We start from the raw sequence: 15,000 nt of genomic DNA on the forward strand, positions 1-15,000 counted from the left end.
TTGCTAAGTGTTGGTGCCATCTTTGTCAATGCTCTTTGAAGTCTTTCTAGTTTCTTTATGATTTTTTTGTGTGTACTAGGTGTCCATAGTGTCGCTACATATTTTAATTTTGGTCTTATCAGTGTTACTAGTATTTTCTTTACAATTTTCTCATCCATGTAGTCAAAGGCCATATTCTTTGATCTTATTAAATTGTAAGTTTCTCCAACTATTTTGTTTACATGTTTGTCAGGTGTCATATCGTTTGAGTTAATTACTCCTAAGTCTCTTTCTGAGTTTACTTTTGTAACTTCCTTTATACCAATTTTGTATTGACAGGATATTCTATTTTTACTTTTTCCAAATTCCATTATACTACATTTCTTAATGTTGAAATTCGCTTCGTTCTTTATACTCCATTTTCAGACTTTGTCCAGGTCTTCTTGTAAAGATTTACAATCTTCTTTTGTACTTACTCTCCTCAGTAGTTTCGCATCATCTGCAAAGAAGTTTATATAACATTCGATTCCTTCATCTATGTCGTTTATATAAACAGCAAACATTATCGGAACCAATACGGAGCCTTGGGGGGACTCCACTTATTATATTTACCCAATTTGAGTTCTTTTCCCTAAGTACCACTCTCATTTTTCTTCCGTTCAAGAAGTCTTTCATCAATTCCAATAATTTTCCCTGTATTACATCTATTTCAAATCCTGTTAATTATTTCCAAATAATTTAGTGGTTTGTGTGAATATAATCATTATCTAAAAAAATAACTACAGTACTCAAAAGTAGCCTATATCACACTGTATTCATTCATTTATTTATTAATTTATAAATTATGCAATATGCTAAAATATTCTGTTTCCACATCAGGATCTGTATCAACAGCTTCAATCCCTTCATCATTGGCTCCGCTTAAATTGTCTGCAAACCTGACTCCACCATTAAAAAGGTCACTATCAGACTCCTCCACGGGCGCCACTTCTGCTAAATCATTTTCATCTAAAAGAAAGTCATCAACATCTCTGAACAGATTTATCATAAAAACTTCAGCCTTTTAAAAGGAAAATCTCGACAAAGAAGTTGCAAGAATTATATTTGCTACAAATTCAACATTTCGTCTTGTTCAGCATCCTCAGTTTCTCAAGATGGTTGAGAACCTGAGGCCAGGTTATATTCCTTCATTCAGAAAAGATATTGCTGATACGTACTTGGATCTTGTGTATGAAAAGGAATATAAAAAGTGTGTAGATGACCTGAATAATGAAACTGTATGTCTTTCAATTGATGGGTGGTCTAACATCCATAATGAGCCCATAATATGTGTCACTCTAACAACATCCACTGGTCAGATTTATTGAGATGACACAGTAGACACATCAAGGAAACCTCACACTGCTGAATATCTTCTACAACTCGTACAAAATTCGATCAAAAAGACTGAAGAAGATTTTTGTTGTCACATTGGAAGTGTTGTGACAGACAATGCAGCAAATGTCACCAAGATGAGAAAACTCTTGGAGGAATCGAGTGAACTTGAGCATACAGTCCTCACATACGGCTTATACCGTTCCTTGTATACTTGTGGCAAGTCTATATAACACTGCTCCTTATATTGATATGCTAAAAATGTCCTTTAGCAATCAGATCGCATATCAGATAGCAATCCCACAATATTTAAAATCTACAAAAAAATCTATTTAAATCAAATTAATCTGATATAAAAAGAAAAAAAAAAGATTTTTTATAAAAAAAAAAAAAAAAAAAAAAATCGCCAACCCTGGTGTCCACAAATCTCATACAATAATACCTGTTAAGTCCGGCTAAAATTGGCATTTCAAAGCATAGCAGTGCTTTAAAAATAGTTTCTTATTACACTATAAAAGTTTATATTAACTTATACTGTATTGAATAAGTCAATAGTTGATTTATTTGTCCTATATACAATGTTAGGTTTCTAGTTTTGATATATTTGTCCAATATAAAATGTTAGGTTACAAAGAAAGCAATGGCCTCCGCTAGCGGACCCAGGGATCTGAGTGCGCACGTCCTGTGTAATAGTAGTCCTTGAGATATATATATATATATATATATATATATATATATATATATATATATATACATATATACATATATACATATATCCACATATACATATATGAATATTTATATATATATATATATATATATATATGTATATATGTATATATACATATGTATATATGTATATATGTATATATGTATATATATATGTATATATGTATATATATATATATATATATATATATATATATATATCTACACTATTTTGTCTTGTTCTTCATGGGGAAGAGTTTCTATGAACGCTCCCCAAAATTCTGAGTAAAGAGTCGGACTCAAGTAAGTGTTGCAGATACTAAGATATTCATGGGTTCATGAACCATTCATGCTGCGACAAAGAAAAGATAGAAACACAGAGAAAAGAAAAAAGAACGAGAACAAGAGAAAGAGAGAGAGAGAGAGAGAGAGAGAGAGAGAGAGAGAGAGAGAGAGAGAGAGAGAGAGAGAGAGAGAGAGAGATTGTGTGTGTGTGTGTGTGTGTGTGTGTGTGTGTGTGTGTGAGAGAGAGAGAGAGAGAGAGAGAGAGAGAGAGAGAGAGAGAGGAGTGTGTGTGTGTGTGTGTGTGTGTGTGTGTGTGTGTGTGTGTGTGTGTGTGTGTGTGTGTGTGTGTGTGTGTGTGTGTGTGTGTGTGTGTGTGTGTGTGTGTGTGTGTGTGTGTGTGTGAGAGAGAGAGAGAGAGAGCGAGAGAGAGAGAGAGAGAGAGAGAGAGAGAGAGAGAGAGAGAGAGAGAGAGAGAGAGAGAGAGAGAGAGAGAGTGTGTGTGTGGGGGGGGAAATGGCAAAGCATGTGTATAAACAAGTGGAGTAGGAAGAGATATTGTAGGAGAAAAAAGGAGAGTGGAAGGAAGAGGAGGAAGAGGAACAGGAAGAGGAGGAAAAGGAGGAAGGGGAAAAGGAGGAAAGGTGGAGGAGAGGAGTAGTAGAAGACAATTGGAGTAGAATGGAGGAGGATGGAGAAGGAGTAGTAGGAGGAGGAGGAGGGGAAGGAGGAGGAGGGGAAGGAGGAGGAGAAGGAGGAAGAGGATAAAGGAAACGAGGAGGAGATGGAGTAGGGGAAAAGGAGAGGGAACAGTAGAGGGAGGGTGACCTCTCTCTCTCTCTCTTTCTCTCTCTCTCCCTCTCTCTCTCTCTCTCTCTCTCTCTCTCTCTCTCTCTCTCTCTCTCTCTCTCTCTCTCTCTCTCTCTCTCTCTCTCTCTCTCTCTCTCTCTCTCTCTCTCTCTCTCTCTCTCTCTCTCTCTCTCTCTCTCTCTCTCTCTCTCTCTCTCTCTCTCTCTCTCTCTCTCTTTCTCTCTCTCTCTCTCTTTCTAATTCCCGCCGGACCCTTGCAGAGGATCCCTGCGAGGACAATTCTAATTCCCGGAGGGGACGAAGACCCCCCCCCCTCCCCCCGCCCCGGCTCCCGACTTCAAGTTAGCCTCGTCGTTGCACAGTCACGTAGAGATAACACGAGGAAGAGGAGGAGGAAAAGGAAGAGGAGGAAGGAAGGGAAGGAGAGGAAAAGAAGGAATAAGAGAAGGAGGAAGAGGAGGAGGAAAAGGAAGAGCAGGATGGGAAGGAGGGAAAGGAAACAAGGAAGAGGAGGAGGAGGAAGAGGAGGAGGAGGAGGAAGAGGAGGAGGAGGAAGAGGAGGAGGAGGAGGAAGAGGAGGAGGAGGAAGAGGAGGAGGAGGAGGAGGACACATGGAGTGTTCACAAGCCAGGTCAAGTAAGGTCAAAAGCAAAGGTCTATGTAAGGTCACTCCTGATGACGTCACGGGTAGGTCGAGACATCTGATTGGCTCCTTCTGTCACCTCGTTTGTAAAATGAGATCCCAATGACAAACTCAAATGATGATCATAAGCACAACCAGTCACGTGGCATAAACAAACTGATTAATAAGAAAATATCTAACTAAAACAAACAAATAAATGGGTGTTTGATCAGCAAAGGAGAAATGTGAATGAAGAAATGAACAGATTAGATATGTAAAGGATGAGGTAATGAAGACGATAAAGATTACTGTGGAGCTCTACTTTCTGCATTCCTTTCCCCTCTCTTTTTCTCTCTTTTCTCTCTCTTGCTTCTCTCCTTTCCTCCCTTCTCTCCAATACCTCTCTTCTCCTCTTCCTCTTTTCGAAGTCTTTCCCTTCTTCCACTACTCTTCCCCTCTCTTCCTCTTTATTTCTCTCTCTCCTATTCCAGTCCTGAATCTCTAATTCCATCCAACAGAAATATGAATAACTTAACTAAATAAATGAAATGGATGAATAAATATATGAATAAATAGATAAATAAATAGATGAATATATAGATAAATAAATGAATATATAGATAAATAAATTAATAAATAGCTAAGCAAAGAAACAAACGAATATATAAATGAATAAACGAATGAATTTAAACAAATAAAATATATAAAGAAACAAATGAAATTAATGAATAAATAATATATAATATAAACAAATGAATAGATAAATGGAATAAATAAAGAAATTAATAACGTAAACAAGATTAGATAATAAAAAAAAAAATCTTTCCTCTCTGCACCTGTGCCGTCCCACGTCTCTCCACCACTCTCCAACACTTCTCCCTCAAAGAGGGCGGTGGTGGAGCTCGACCGGTCTCTCTTCACACTTTGGTCAGACTCGCTTTGATGCTTAAGGCTTTGATGTGTTCCCGGATTTGTTCAACGATTTCCTTTTCAATTGCTGCAACGTCTGACAAATAATGGCGATAAAGAATATAGGACACAGTTGGCTCCCAAAGTAGTGTTCTACCTAAACATTCTAAGCATCTAAGTATACTTTCTTTTCAATTGCTACAACGTCTGACAAATAATGGCGATAAAGAATATAGGACACAGTTGGCTCCCAAAGTAGTGTTTTACCTATCTAAACATTCTAAGCATCTAAGTATACTTTCTTTTCAATTGCTGCAACGTCTGACAAATAATGACGATAAAGAATATAGGACACAGTTGGCTCCCAAAGTAGTGTTTTACCTATCTAAATATTGTAAGCATCTAAGTATACTTTCTTTTCAATTGCTGCAACGTCTGACAAATAATGACGATAAAGAATATAGGACACAGTTGGCTCCCAAAGTAGTGTTTTACCTATCTAAATATTGTAAGCATCTAAGTATACTTTCTTTTCAATTGCTACAACGTCTGACAAATAATGGCGATAAAGAATATAGGACACAGTTGGCTCCCAAAGTAGTGTTCTACCTAAACATTCTAAGCTTCTAAGTATACTTTCTTTTCAATTGCTGCAACGTCTGACAAATAATGACGATAAAGAATATAGGACACAGTTGGCTCCCAAAGTAGTGTTTTACCTATCTAAATATTGTAAGCATCTAAGTATACTTTCTTTTCAATTGCTGCAACGTCTGACAAATAATGACGATAAAGAATATAGGACACAGTTGGCTCCCAAAGTAGTGTTCTACCTAAACATTCTAAGCATCTAAGTATACTTTCTTTTCAGTTGCTACAACGTCTGACAAATAATGACGATAAAGAATATAGGACACAGTTGGCTTCCAAAGTAGTGCTCTACCTAAATATTCTAAGCATCTAACTGAATTTCCTTCTCAATTGCTACAACGTCTAACAAATAATGATAATAACAAAGAATATATTTTGTTTATTTTTGTACAATTGGCTTCCAAAGTAGTGCTCTAAATTTTTTAAAATATTTAATTAAAGTTTAAGTAATTCGTTCGACGATGTTAAAGTACTGATGAAAAAGCCTTTGTCTGTGAGTCGAGTATTGCATGAATAAATCATGATACAATAACAATTTGTGTCCATAACAGCGTTGTGTGTCCTTTGTCGTGGACTACCCAACACAATGGGCAAAGGTGACGGTTCTGGTGGCAGTTAAGCGCCTCCTAACGTAAAATCTCTGTCACGTTCACCGAGTTACGGTAGCCATGGTTTCATCTGAGCTTCTTGTTACAATTCTCTCTCTCTCTCTCTCTCTCTCTCTCTCTCTCTCTCTCTTTCTCTCTCTCTCTCTTTCTCTGCGTGTGTTTCAGTATGGTCTGGGGCAATGGACGGACGGACAAAGACAAACAGACAGACAGACAGACAGACAGACAGACAGACAGACAGACAAAAAGACGGAGAGACAGACAAACAGAAAGGCATACACACACATACACACACACACACACACACACACACACACACACACACACACACACATGCACGCACGCACGCACGCATGATTCAACAAAGCCGGAGAACACGTAGAATTTCCGCAAAAATGCGTCAGATCCCAAATGGACAAATACTTGGCGCGTGAGGGCGACTTTATCAATCATTTCATGCGAAACGAGTATCGTATTTACTAACATGTTTGAGTTAAACATGTCAAGAGGGGATTGTACGGTATTAAGAAAAGCATAATATCAAAATTAATAATAGTATTTTTTCTCTCTCTTTTGTATTTCTAAATTAGGCTTTGAAAAATTTGTACAGAAAAGGAATATTATTTTACACTGATAGGATTAATGATAAAAATGAAATACCTCTTTCGGGGATTGCTTTATACTAATATTGTCAATATTGATATGTCGATAAAAAATTATAAATGAAACGCTGTGGATTTTTTTGCAGTTCAAAAGTTAATGCAAATGACATCGAGGATAATACGCTTCTTATATAACTTTTTAGATACACAAATACGCATACACATATATATAAATGCGTGTACTCGCACACACACACACACACACACACACACACACACACACACACACACACACACACACACACACACACACACACACACACACACACACACACACACACACACTCAAACGATCTTATAGGAAATGGATAGTTAACTGTTAGAAAACTAAGCTATGATTTCATTTCTTGATCACCCTGGTTTATATAGTGCATTCCCATATTTTTTCCAATATTCCAAGACGCTCATGGCCGACAAGGTCAAAGGTCATGGCAAAGCATAAGAATGCAACTTACGCGCCCAGCGGGTAAATTGGCAATTAGGTAACAAAATAAGTCCCCGGACCACCGGACCTCGGCCTCCGGCCCTCGGCTCCCTGCCCTCGGACCTCGGACCCGGTCCCCGGTCCCCGGCCCTCGGCTCCCGGCCCCCGGGCCCCGGTCCCAGGCCCTCGGCCCCCGGTCCCCGGTCCTTGGCCTCCGGTCCCCGGTCCCCGGTCCACGATCCCCGGCCCCTGGACCCGGTCCCCTGCTCCCGGTCCTCGGGCCCGACCCCTGGACCCTCAAAAGCGTCGTCTTACTTCCTGAAGAAGGCGGTGGACCCAGACATCGACATGGGAATGACGGGTTTACTATTGTTATTTGTTAATATGTTAATAAGGAAATTAAACCCTGCTTTCCTTGTCGACGCGGTCACCTAGTTTATTCCAGCCAAGTTCTATTCGTTTGGGTCGAGGTCAAGTGAGTTCATGTAGCCGTAGAGTCACCCTCGACCTTGAAGGAGGCCTTGATCGACCGACACCCCACACAGCCCTTTTAAACTTTAAGTCCTCCCTCAAGCAGTGAAAGATTGCCTCTTTAATCAGCCAGAACAAAACAGATGAAGTGCGTCGCTGTGCTGTATGGGTTCGTGATCTTTACCATTGATGAACAAAAGGTGAACAAATACGTTATGTTCAACCTGCCCCACACCCTCATCCCCCTCCCACCTCCTCATTCCTCCTTCCCCTTCTCTCCTACTCTGGACAAATCTGGAGTTGAACCAGAGTATTCACCAAAATGCCAGGCAAAGGGTGAAATAACTAGCCATAGTCACGCACGCTGGTCTTGTGAAATGTACAACGTCACACGTTCCCGGAACTGCCAAGATGGTGACATGACATGACCTGACGTGACGTGACTGGTCCAGGCGTTCTCAGAACCACAGGAGTAAAATGGGAAAAAGAAAATCACATCACGCAATAATGGCCACCATTTCATTTTATTTTATTTTTGTGATAAAACCTTATGACCACAAATTCTCCCGTAACATAAACAAAGTGTACATGGTTATCCTTGATACCTCGTTAAGAGGTCAAGAGTAAAAATCTGATTCATGTTAGCAAGAAATAGCTAACAACATGGAGACATGCACAACTTCTAAACCAGCGTTTCCTAACCTGGAGTGATGAAATCAATTGTAGGGTGTGCTGGGAAGTGATGCACACAAAAATCATATTAATATATGTATCATTGATTACCAAGTTGTGCATATTTGACTTTTTCCATGCTATTTTATTTTTCTAGGTTGCTTTTATTTCTTCTAAAAACAACATTGTCAATATGTTTCAGTTCTAAGGAATCAAGGAAATAAATCCCTTTCTTTTATCCTTATAATAACAAGATAAGGGTGCTGGACTGCTTAGACATGACAAGAGGGGGTGCTATAGTCGGAAAAGGTTGGGAAACGTTGTCCTAAACTAAACTCACCATCCAACTCCCCACAGTAGGAAGATAAAAACCCATGGTAGGGCAAAACCTTGTCAGTTGCGACAAGCCGCTGTTATCTATTCATCTATTTTTGTTTAGGCCGATATTAAGTTGTCTCCCCCCACTCTCCACGGCGGTCTCCACGCATTGGATCCCAGGAATCGAACTCACAACTATTTGCTCATAAGTCCGACACGGCATCCACTGGGCTACAGCGTAAAAAACACCAGTAGTAAACTAAAATACAGAAAAATTTCACCTCAAAGTAACTCTGTGGCAACAGAGTTGCCACACGCTGCCAGCAACCAAAACTACACAGTGTTACTTTACTACATGAGGTATCCACGACAGAACACATTACTCAAAACCTTAGTCATATTAGTGACACCCCTATGCTCCTGAGTCATGCAACATTCTTTTATGACTGGAGACAAATCTCCACTCATGGAGACAAATATCCACTCATGAAAGAATGGGTATCTCCTTTACTACCTCAACATGTCGTTCTCTTCGGTGGGATTTTGTCCCCTAAGGATAGAAGCGCTGGTCATCACTGACAAAATACCCCTAAATGTTAGTCGCCAAGGTGGGAGGGAAGACATTATATCACATCTTTTTATGAATAATTAATAACAAAGGAGACATTTTTCCCGTGTTCATCTGGGCACATGAACGACTGTATGGACAATTTGGTGGCAGTAGGACATCTGGTCCTTAAAGACACTTGGGTCTTTGTGTCCTAACCCCAAATGCTTAGTTTTAGCGAATGTCAGACTGTTTCAACAGTGGAACGGACTTGAAGGGAGTTAAAGAGGAGAATAACTAAGAGGAAAGAACAGGAGGGAAAAGGAGAGGAGAAGAGAAAATAGGAGAGAAGAAGAGAGAAAAAGAGAGAAGGGGAAAGGAGACGAGAGTAGAGAAGAAAAGAGAAGAGAAGAGAGGAGAAGAAAAGAGAAGAGAAGAAAAGAGAAGAGAAGAAAAAGAAGAAAAAAGACGAAAAGAGAAGAAAAAAGAGGAAAAGTGACGAGGAGAGAAAAGAAGAAAAAAGAAGAAAAGAAAAAAGAAAAGAAAAAAGAAGAAATGAGATAGAGAGAGAAGAAGAAAAAAAAAAGAGAAGAAAAGAAAAGAAATAGGAAGAGAAGAGAGAGGTGAGAAGAGACGAGGTGAACTGAGGAGGGTGAGAATCATTCCCATGGGAAGGGAGGGAGGGAGGGAGGGAGGGAGGGAGGGTGGAGTGGTGGTGGTGGGTCTTAGTCCACGTCCATGCGAGCGAAACGCGTGCTTTACTTAGCCTGGTCTTACGTGACTAACCTCCCCTTGGTGGTCGGCGAGGCGCGCACTCTTGACCGAGAGTCAGGTTGGCCAAATTTTGGCCAAAAGTGAAATTCGGGGAAGAAATGGTCATGGATTAAGTGCCTCGACTTTGAGCTGCTGGACCAGTCTCTAACCTTCCCCTACTTAGAAAAATAGGGAATTTTCTTGTATATTCTCTCTCGCCTTTGTCCCAGTCTAAGTAGTTCTTAGTACCACAAGCTTTGTATGTTAAGCTGTAGTTGATTAGCTGCTTTAGATGTGGTTTTCTCCGAATTAGATTTGATTTATTTATCGCGTTTCCAGGACTTTAGTCTATCAAAGCAGTGATTTCCAGATGTATCAAATTGAATTGCGCGTGTCTGATTCCATATTTGTCTTTATTCAGTTGTGAATTTCTTCATTTCAGGATACAGAGCTGAACGTGTCTAACATTTCCCATTTCTTTTTATTCAATTATTAATTCTTTGATTTTTGGATACATACTATATTGTGCGCTTATTCTACTTCTTTATTTTATGTTTAAATTCTACGATAAAACAATATACATTATATAATCCAAATTATATTCTTTATTATATAAATATTTTGTCTTCTTGGTCGTGATAACATTGTTACGTGGCTTTTCAGAGCCTTTGTCCTGTGGCAGAATTCACGGCAATACTATTAGAATGAAACTCAACCAAAGCAACATTTATACAAATCAGTTTACTCTCTAATAAAGTCTAGTTTGGTTTGATTTGGTCTGCTTCAACTCGCTTTTATTCTTCCAAGCTTTACTGTAAATAACAATACTCTAAACTGCACGCTATGTTGATTTGTACTATCTTCTACTATTTTTTTTATTTTTGTCAGTAATCTGATTTTGACTGCAAGAGTCGGTTATATGAATAATGTGTATTACATTCAAGTTTTCTTGTACCTGATGTGTTATAAGTTTTAGGTAAACGCATGCTTTATCTGGCTTCTTTTATCAAAATTTTATTTTCTATTTTACGAGTACGATTTTCGGTTTTCTATCCATTACCTCGTATGCATATCACCAAAATAATTTCCTTCTACACGTTGTGCTATAAATACAGAGGCTATAGTTCTCATGGCTTTAAATTTCATAATGTTAGAAATGACGGCGTTTAAGAAATCATTCCCAATGCCTACTCTAATCCCACGCCTGAGAGCGTAGTGCCTAGAAACACCTGCTTAAGGTAAGTTTGACGTTAAACTGAACAAGAGTATCTTTAGAGGACAAATGGGCCTTAATGGATGAATTAAGGCTGATTTCGAAGTTTTGACGAGCTCTCTAAGTAGACAAAGACAGCGCCGTGGTGTGGTGGCTAGGTACCGGGTGCCGAGTACCGGGTACCGTGGCCCGGGGGCCGGGGATCGTGAGCCGGGGATCTTGGGCCGGGGATCATGGGCCGGGGATCATGGGCACGGGGACCGAGAGCTGGGGTCGTGAGTCGGGGTCCGAGGGCTGGGGGGCTGGGGGCCGTGGACAGGAGGCCGGGGAATTCGAACGGCGAGGAGCGTGACGCCGGCGCTTGACATCTGGGACCTGCCGCGGCCGCTCGTGTCAGTCGTGAGCCGCGAATATAATGTATTTAATGTATTTCACACTCCTGCTATTTGGGGTGGAGCGCGGTGGATGAGGAAGAGGAGGAAGAGGAAGAGGAAGAGGAAGAAGAGGAAGAGGAGCAAGAAGGAAGACGAGGAGAATGAACAGAATGATAGGAAGCAGGGAGAGAATGAAGAGGAGATAGAGGAGGAAGAACAGGTAAATGAGAAGGAGGGGAAGATGAGAAGGGAAAAAAAGGAGGAAAAAGAGAAGGGGAGGTAGAGGAGTAGAAGGAGGATGAGGATGAGAAAGAGGAGGGAAGGTAAAGGGGTAGGAAGAGGAGGAAGAGAGGAATGATGGGAAAAAAGGAGGAGGAAGAATAGGAAGAAGGAAAAAGAAGTATGAGGAGGAAGATTAGGAGGATGAGATAGCTGAGGAGGAGGAAGAGGAGAAGGTGGAGGAGGCGGAGGTAAAGGAGGAGGAAAAACAAGAAGGAAGACGTGAGAATGAGAAGAAGGAAAAGGAAGAGAAGAAGGAGGGAAAGGAGGAGAAGAAGGAGGATAAAGAGGAAAAGAAGGAGGGGAATAAGGAGAAGAAAGGGAAGGACGAGATGAAGAAGGAGAAGGAGGAGAAGGAGAAGAAGGAGGAGAAGGAGAAAAAGGAGGAGAAGGAGGAAAAGAAGGATGGGAAGGATGAAAAAATAGGAGAAGGAGAAGAAGGAGGGGAAAGACGAGAAGGAGGGGGAAGGAGGAGAAGAAGGAAAAGGACGAGAAGAAGTAGGGGAAGGACAAGAAGGAGAAGGAGAAGAGGAATGAGAAAAAGGAGAAGGTGGGGAAGTAGGAGAAGGAGGGGAAGGAAGAAAAGGAGGAGAAGGAGGAAAAAGAGGAGAAGAAGGATGGAAACGAGAAGAAGAAGAAGGAGAAGGACAAGAGGGAAGGGAACAAGGAGAAAAGGAAGGGAAGGGGAAGAAGGAGAGGAAGGAAGAGAAGGAGAAGAAGGAAGAGAAGGAGAAGAAGGAGGAGGAGAAGAAGGAGGGAAGGAGAAGGAGGAAAATAAGGAAGAAGATGAATAAAACGAAAGAAATATAAGGAGAACGAGAAAGATGAGGAGAAGAAGAAGGTTGAGGAGGAGAAAAAGAAAAGAAGGAAAAGAAATGGAGAAGAAAAGTGGGGAAGAAGGTGGAAAGATAAAAGGAAGAAGTAGAAAAGATAAGAAAGACAAGGAGAAGTAGTAGAAGGAAAAGAAGGAGATGGAAGAAGAGGAGAGAAGAAAAAGAGTAGAAGAAGGAAATGAGTAGGAGGAGGAGTAGTAGAAGGAGAAGGAGAAGGAAAAGGAGGAGAATGAGAAAAAGAAAGAGAGGGAGGAGAAGAGAAAGGAAGAGGTGGAGGAGGAGAAGGAGGAGGAGGAGGAGGAAGAGGAGGGGCAGGAGGAGGCGGACGAGAAGGAAGAGAAAAAGTAGAATGCGATGAAGAAGAATTCGAAGAATACTAGAATTCGAAGAAGAAGAGGAAGAGGAAGAGGAAGAGGAAGAAGAAGAAGAAGAAGAAGAAGAAGAAGAATAAAAAGAAGAAGAAGAAGAAAAAGAAGAAAAATAAGAAAAAGAAGAAAAAGAAGAAGAAGAAGAAGAAGAAGAAGAAGAAGAAGAAGAATACGAAGAAGAATACGAAGAAGAATACGAAGAAGAATACGAAGAAGAATACGAAGAAGAATACGAAGAAGAATACGAAGAAGAATACGAAGAAGAATACGAAGAAGAATACGAAGAAGAATACGAAGAAGAATACGAAGAAGAATACGAAGAAGAATACGAAGAAGAATACGAAGAAGAATACGAAGAAGAATACGAAGAAGAATACGAAGAAGAATACGAAGAAGAATACGAAGAAGAATACGAAGAAGAATACGAAGAAGAATACGAAGAAGAATACGAAGAAGAATACGAAGAAGAATACGAAGAAGAATACGAAGAAGAATACGAAGAAGAAGAAGAATACGAAGAAGAATACGAAGAAGAAGAAGAAGAAGAAGAAGAAGAAGAAGAAGAAGAAGAAGAAGAAGAAGAAGAAGAAGAAGAAGAAGAAGAAGAAGAAGAAGAAGAAGAAGAAGAAGAAGAAGAAGAAGAAGAAGAAGAAGAAGAAGAAGAAGAAGAAGAAGAAGAAGAAGAAGAAGAAGAAGAAGAAGAAGAAGAAGAAGAAGAAGAAGAAGAAGAAGAAGAAGAAGAATACGAAGAAGAAGAATACGAAGAAGAAGAATACGAAGAAGAAGAATACGAAGAAGAAGAATACGAAGAAGAAGAATACGAAGAAGAAGAATACGAAGAAGAAGAATACGAAGAAGAAGAATACGAAGAAGAAGAATACGAAGAAGAAGAATACAAAGAAGAAGAAGAAATTTCGAAGGACCCGTACGATCCAACTACTCTAGGCTCAGGGAGGAAGTGGAGGACGGTGGCGGTGACTTGGGGGGGGGGAGGTTAGGGAGCGGTGGGGGGGAGGGGTATTGGATGGAGAGGGGAGCGCTCTTTGTTGCATAAAATTTTACAACGTTTGTTGGAGCAAATTTTACTGCCGGAATGAAAGTGTTCCGCCGTTTCCTCATCCCATTTCCCGGAAGATCTCACGCCTCTCTCTAGAATACTCTTTCGGCGCCTCTTGCTCCTCCTCACGCTCTCCTCCTACTCTCTTCCTATCCTGGGTCTCTTTTCCATTTCTTCATCGTGCGCTTCAAAGCTTGTTTGTGTGTGGCTGTGCGTGTGTCATCCTGAACTCTGAAGCCAATCAGTGCGAAAGAACGTTAGATGTAATCGACAGACGCCAGGTGGAATATATGCTGACGCCGCGTGGTACTACAGTGTTTACTGTGTCCAATTCATGTTCAGGTGGTCGTGAGTTTGATGCCCGGGGTCTGTTGCCTGCTAAGTCGCGTAGGCACCCGACAGGCTTAGCCTAGCGAGGCGGTGAACCAACAACGGGAAAGAAAAAAACGGTTTGCTGCAATTGACAGGGTTCTGCCTTAGTAGGGGTTTCTCACTTCCCACTGCGTGTGAGTGGGATGGTGAAGTCAGTGAAAAACAGCGACAGGGTTAGGTTGATTGGCTCCAACTCGCTCTGACCCCACTTCCTCCTCTCCTCCAAGTAACTTGATATGAGGAGTCTGCTAGTGCCTTGACTATCTCGCCTTTGCATGTATATTCCCTTTATCTATAGGTGATTTAACTGAACTTAGTTAACACCAGTAAAGGTTAACATCAATACCGTTTAAACTGTACACTAGTTAACTCTTTTGATTTTAACCTTGTTCACTCTGAGGTCACGTGATTTCTATCATCAGAGGGGGAACCCAAAAGTAGAGAAAGTGTCCAGGGATCTTCCGAAAGGATAACGATGACAGACTTCACTGCCTACTTCGAGACAAACACTATTCTTCTTCGGACAAGAACCAGAGTCCGTTAAGGAGGTGGTCTCCATTGCCAACTCCTCCCCTTCCCCCTCCCCTCCTTCTCCTCCCCTCCTCCTCCTCCCCGCCACCTCCTGTCCCCTACCCTCTTCCTCCCCTGCCCTTCCACTTTCTCCTGCCCCTCTCCCTCCGCCTCCTCTACCCCTCTCCTACCCCCGCCTCCAAA

General features: G+C 40.9%; 1 protein-coding gene across 3 annotated transcripts in view; it reads right to left on the reverse strand.

The window, feature by feature from the left end:
* Positions 1 to 15,000, reverse strand: part of LOC143025536 (neuroligin-4, Y-linked-like) — a 651,506-nt gene that overhangs the window by 96,618 nt on the left and 539,888 nt on the right. The gene's annotated exons all lie outside the window — the stretch shown is intronic.

Source organism: Oratosquilla oratoria, chromosome 5 (genome assembly GCF_046742065.1).
Source record: "Oratosquilla oratoria isolate Oo_2021 chromosome 5, ASM4674206v1, whole genome shotgun sequence".
Lineage (NCBI taxonomy): Eukaryota > Metazoa > Arthropoda > Malacostraca > Stomatopoda > Squillidae > Oratosquilla > Oratosquilla oratoria.